The sequence below is a fragment of the Ambystoma mexicanum genome, chromosome 1q, assembly GCF_040938575.1.
Source record: "Ambystoma mexicanum isolate Mex_15411 chromosome 1q, UKY_AmexF1_1, whole genome shotgun sequence".
NCBI classification, from domain to species: Eukaryota; Metazoa; Chordata; class Amphibia; order Caudata; family Ambystomatidae; genus Ambystoma; species Ambystoma mexicanum.
In genome coordinates this window covers 780,737,196-780,743,195 of record NC_090922.1, presented here as the reverse complement: position 1 = coordinate 780,743,195, position 6,000 = coordinate 780,737,196, and positions in this window count along the sequence as shown.

Below are 6,000 nucleotides of genomic sequence, written 5' to 3'. Positions count from 1 at the left end.
GCCCCGGTACAAGTACAGGGGCAGGGTACAAATTTGGCACTGGTGGACACTGGATCCCAAGCTACCCTTTTGTCCAAAAGGGCCTTTGATGAACTAAATGCAGGAAGGGGGGAGAATTACCGAATTCCTCTCACCTCCCTTCCAGGACAACTTCAGAACTTTGACGGGAAGGAAATTCCCGTCGAGGGGACTGCAGATTTGGACATTAAAATTGGGCGACACAAGGTGAACCACCCGGTCATAGTAGTGACTCCAGAGGGCACCCCTTGTTTACTAGGGAATGACCTCCTGAAAAGGTTGTCACCCCTAATAGATTGCATAAACAAGGTCCTCTGGACCCAGACTAGTCGACCAATAAAATTAAAACAGAGTGTCAACCATGTTAGTTTAAACGGCACATGCCACATGGTTGAACAAAAATCTGACCAAGTAGAATTGCACTTCCAGAACAACCAAATTCCAGATTTGACAGTAATAGCAGTAGGACAACATACTCGTGACGGGGGGGGGGGTCCTCTCTATTTCTGAAAATCAACCTTCCTTCCAGTTTAAGGTGGTATTCCACACTGGAAGGAAACACTCTGAAATTCTTTACTAATCCACAATCAGACATTCCCACTCCAATTGTCCAGAAAGATGTGAAATCAGCTCAGAGCCTGGCTGATATTCAGCAAATTGGAGAGCAGCTGTTCATCCCTGTTCAGTTAAATGATGGGAAGGACTCTGTTCTTGCCCGAGTGTGTGTGAACAACGGTAAGAGCTTCATCAGCGAAGCCATGTTCCGCCAACTCCCAAAAGATCCAGCCATTCCCACATTCAAACTGATAGACAAATGGGAAATGGATCTGGAAACACCCAATTCTAAACATCTCCTGCCAAGCAGGTGTATGCTCAAAATCTCCATTGGCAACAAGAGCATAGTCCATAATTGTTGGGTCGTGCGAGACGTCACTGCCGCCTTTTACCTAGGCAGTGACATTCTCAATCGCTTTGCCATTAGTTTGTACCTAATAAACTTCAAAGCTTGGTCCTGGTTAGCGGATAATCCCATGGGCTTTGATGATCCAGAAAAAGCATTTAGGTCAGCTCAACTGCTGCTTTATGCAGTTGAAATTCAGATTGGAGAGGAAGTCACCATCCCATAAAGGACCAGTCAATTCTCCCTGGAAGTGAAAGTTAAGACAGGACAAAAATTGAAAAACCTTGATGCTTATATTCATCTAAATGCATCTCTCCAACAGCACGGGGTTGGGGGTGAACCCAACAACATTAGTCAACATAGAACATGACACCATTCCAATAGAGGTGGATAACAGCGACTTAAAGAGTATCACTCTAGCCGCAGGCACCATTATTGGAATAGCGGTTGATGACTGGCATTTTTCCATTGATTTAGGAAATGAACTGTTAGGACCAATCCCCAAGGACTGTTTTGACAGTGACAAGTTTTCTTGGATTTCTAAGATCTCTTCGCGAAGGACTCATATGACTGTGGTCGCACCGACATCCACACAACAACAATTCCCACGGACCCTGGCATGACTCCAGTGTTTGTGAAGCAATATCGCTTGCCTTTCGCATCCATGGAGTCCCTTACTGAAATAATTAAGAACCTTGAGTCCCGGGGAATACTCTGTCCAGTACACAGCACCTTCAATAATCCGGTGCTGGGAACATTGAAGCCAAACGGCCAGTGGAGACTCTGCGCTGACCTTAGGGAGCTCAACAAATGGGTCCATACTTCCCGATGGCCTCTTCCCTACATTGACCAAGGGCTGGCCCAGATCCAGGGGTCACAGTTAATCACTGCAATAGACCTGACCAATGGATACTGGACCGTGCCTGTCAGTAGGGAGGACCAATACAAACTGGCTTTTACCTTTGGGGGCCAGCAGTACACATGGACCCGGACTCCCTTCGGATACCTCAACTCCGGCAATGAATTCAACATTTTCCTACATAAGGCCATGCCCGACCTGGGTCCGAGGGGTAACCTGGCTTATGTAGATGATGTCCTCATCAAAGGTTCATCTGTGGAAGAACACATAGCGGAGATCCGTTATGTCCTGACACAGTTGAGGGCCGCCGGAGCAAAACTTTCCTTTCAGAAAGCACAGTGGTGTAAAACCCATGTTAATTTCTTGGGGCATGGGATTACTCCTCAGGGTCTCTGTCCCCAGGAAAAGAAAGTGGAAGCACTTCAGAAACTGAAAGACCTCACAACTCTGCGGGAACTAAGGAACTTCCTTCGACTGACTAATTACAGCAGAAAGTTCATTGAGGGCTACGCAGAGATCACCAGACCCCTGATTCATCTCTTGAAGGGGGGGGTCAAGTGGGAATGGGGTCCAGAACAATCCGAGGCAGTAAGACAGCTCAAAAGAAGCCTCTCACAATCGCCCTGCCTAGCTTACCCTGTCAGAAACAAGGAGTTTTTCTTGGAGACAGGGTTCTCTAATAAATGCTTGACTACAGTGTTATATCAAAAGCATGACAAGGTCAATAAAGTAATATCCTATGTGAGCAAAACGTTATCCTCTGTGGAGGAAAAATTCAACGATTGTGAGAAGGCACTCCTGGCAACGGTGTGGGCATTGAAGAATTACCGCCCGTTTATCCAGGGGGAACACATCATAGTGGAGACTCCACACCAGCCTCTGCAATATCTCCAAAGTGACAAAATCCGGGCCGGAAATGTGAGTAATTCGCGAATTACTTCCTGGATTCTGTCAATGCAAGGCTTTCCTGTGGAGGTCAGATATGGCCAAAACAAGAAGAGTCCCCTCGCGCAAGGTCTGGCTGACTTGCATGATTGTGCCAGAGAAAACTCCCTCGAGGACGAAAGTCTAAAAATCAAGGACAACATGGAGGCATACCTTAATTCCCCACACAAAGTCTTTGAAGATGACAAGTGTGAGGGAATGCCCACTGTATATGTGGATGGATGCTCTTACCATGTTGACAACAAGGGGGAAAAAGAACTGGTGGCCGGCGTAGGGAATGCATGGGTGAATGAGTCCCCAGAACCCTCCGCTGAGTACAAGATTGGTCCCCGAAGTAGTCAGGTGGCAGAGTTGATGGCTGTGTATCAAGCCATCCTCACTGCTGTCCAACATCAACTCCACGAACTGGTCATAATCACAGATTCGGATTATGTACGGAACATGTTCGTGGAGCACCTGGTTCATTGGAAAACCAGGGGCATGTTATGTGCTACTAACAAACCCTTGAAACATGGGAAGTTAATTCAAAACATTGATGATCTGGTCACCGTGAATGGGATGACCATCTACTGGAAGAAGATCAAGGGTCATTCCAAAGTAGAGGGACCAGACAAAACTGGAAATGACTTAGCTGCTCAGCTGGCCAAAACCGGGGCCATCCAAGGGGATCTAATAGAGATTGAGTCACTGTTGGGGGAAATCCAGGTCACTGCTATCACTAGGTCCCAGACAAATGCTCACAATGATCTTTCAACTGCACAATGGAGTAAGGAGACCCCAGATGCTGATTTGATTACGGCTCAGAAAGGGGAACCAATATGGTAAATTTTACCAACACATTAAGGACCCTGAGAACTTTCCCCTGACGGATACTGATTACATTGGGAAAGAGGACCTCAGAGTGTTGATGAAATGTCCAAAAATGTTCTGAATCCAAGACGGTTTGTTGGTAAGGAAATCCCAAGCTGGCCATGATCAGTGGGTGGTCCCTACCTCATTCCGAAGCCTGATGTTAAGTCACGCCCATGATGCGGCCACCGCCGGTCATAGGGGGTTTCATACAACACTTGAGATCTTAAGAGAGGTTGCATACTGGCCACACATAGGGCAGGACCTCGACCAATACTTGAAGGGGTGTCTTGTGTGTGCACAATTTCAGCCAACATCCCTCACACACCATGCGCCTCTCCAAAAGAGGGGGATGACACTGCCATGATCAGATTTGCAAGTCGACTTCATAGGGCCCATGATTCGCTCCTCTAGGGGGAATAAGTACATGTTGATGGTGACATGCTTATTTACTAAATGGGTGGAATGTCTCCCGGCCCCATACTGCAAGGCAGAAAAAGCAGCTGCCCTGATGATCAACCACAACTTTTCCCGTTTCGGTCTACCCCAAAGGATCGAGTCAGACAGAGGTAGCCATTTTACCAGCGAAGTAATGACAAAGATGTGGGAGATACAGGGGGTTAAAAGGAAGCTACACATTGCTTACTGGCCAGCCTCTTCTGGTGCACTAGAACGTTACAACCGAACCATTGTGAGCATCTTAAAAAAGTTTGTGGCAGTTTCTGGGCCAAGTTGGGATATCCGATTACCTCTTGTCCTAATGGCCATCAGATCTACCCCTTCATCTGCAACTAAAATGTCACCGTTTGAGCTGATGACTGGACGCAGGATGGTGCTTCCCCAGCATTTGCTCTACAGAACCCAAGAGCAAACATTAATCAATGCCTCCACAACGCATGAGTATGTTGAAAATGTAAGGAAACACCTCCAACATGCTTTTGCCTATGCTCAGCAAAACCTAGAAAGATCAGCCGATAGCATGAAGACTCATTATGACCTGAAGACTACCAGGAAAGAATACAATGTGGGCGACCAGGTCTATCTATACAATTTCCAAAGGAACCAGGCCAAACAGCAGAAAATTCTGCCTACATGGAATGGACCTTTTGAAATTGTAGACAAGATCTCCCCAGTCGCCTACAAGATCCGCATCCCCAAGGGTAGTTTGGTGGAAGGGGAAGACAAGTGGGTCCATATAAATCAGCTAAAGTGTTGCCATCCTAGGCACACTCTGCAGCAACTGGAGGAGTCCTCTGCAATCCCAGAGGGGGCTGCTCCAGATTAATACAAGTCCAACTCTAAAACATTCCACATATAGCTTATAAAATTCTATGATTCTTGAATGCAAAGGTCTCCTGATGTATAAAATGTATATGTTCGCTCCACCATTAGTAGTGGTGGGGAAATGTCTACGAATATGTTTCTGCCGCTTTTGCTTTGTCATCCTAGGAGAGATGAAACCATGGAGACTCACCAAGGAGGAACGGGAGCAAAGATCCGAGTGGCTGGGGGTAGCGCCCGTAACTCCCATCAGGACCGGCGAGGAGAACCGATCGATCCACCCTGATGGAGGAAAAGATGCTGAACTGTGCCATCTGAGGAATCGGAAGAAGATGATGCGGACATCCCAGCGCGTGGATCAAAACATCCTTTGCACCCAACTCCCCCTCAACTCGAAATCAAAGTGCAGTCGGGCAGGGGGGCTTGTCAGGTGTCTTGACCCACGTTTGAACTATTATGCTACAACATTTGGTGCTGTGAGCTTAGAAAATCCAAGATGGCTGAAAAGCCCACATTTGTGCCAGAATCCAGGAAAGCCGCGCAGTTTTTGCGCACACCAAAATGGTCGCCTGACCTGCCACCCACCAGTGCGAGCGTGATGGGCCAGAAGCGCCATGAGCTAAATCAGTGCAAAGGAATATGGTGCTGTTCAAAATCTGTTTTAATTAATGTCAAAAATCGCTAAAATCATGGGCACAAAACCACCGGACAAAAAATCCAACTTCTGGTTGGGTGTTCTACATTACTCCACTACAGAATCCACATCAATACAATGTTAGCAAGGATCATATGTTATCAAGTAAAATCCCCTTTTTGAAATGTATTAATTCAAGACAGCGCCCAAAAAGGGGTGCAGTACCGGCGCTCGACACTAACCGGCGCTAGCGGTCTAAACTCTGACAGGAGGCCTGTATTTCAGGAGCTGACAAGGAACCTCAGTTAGCTGGAAACTTCAAAGGCTTGCTGATCAACGGGAAGCCTTCACACCTCAGAACTCCTCACAAGAAGGCAGTCTGATTTAATTAAAAGTTCAAGAGGCCTCTGCCCATGGGAAACATTCACACCTGCCCTTACCACCAACAGCACAGGAGATCACATGGTCGTGTTAATCAGATGCAGAGTGGCACCCTAGTCTGCTGACCTCAGT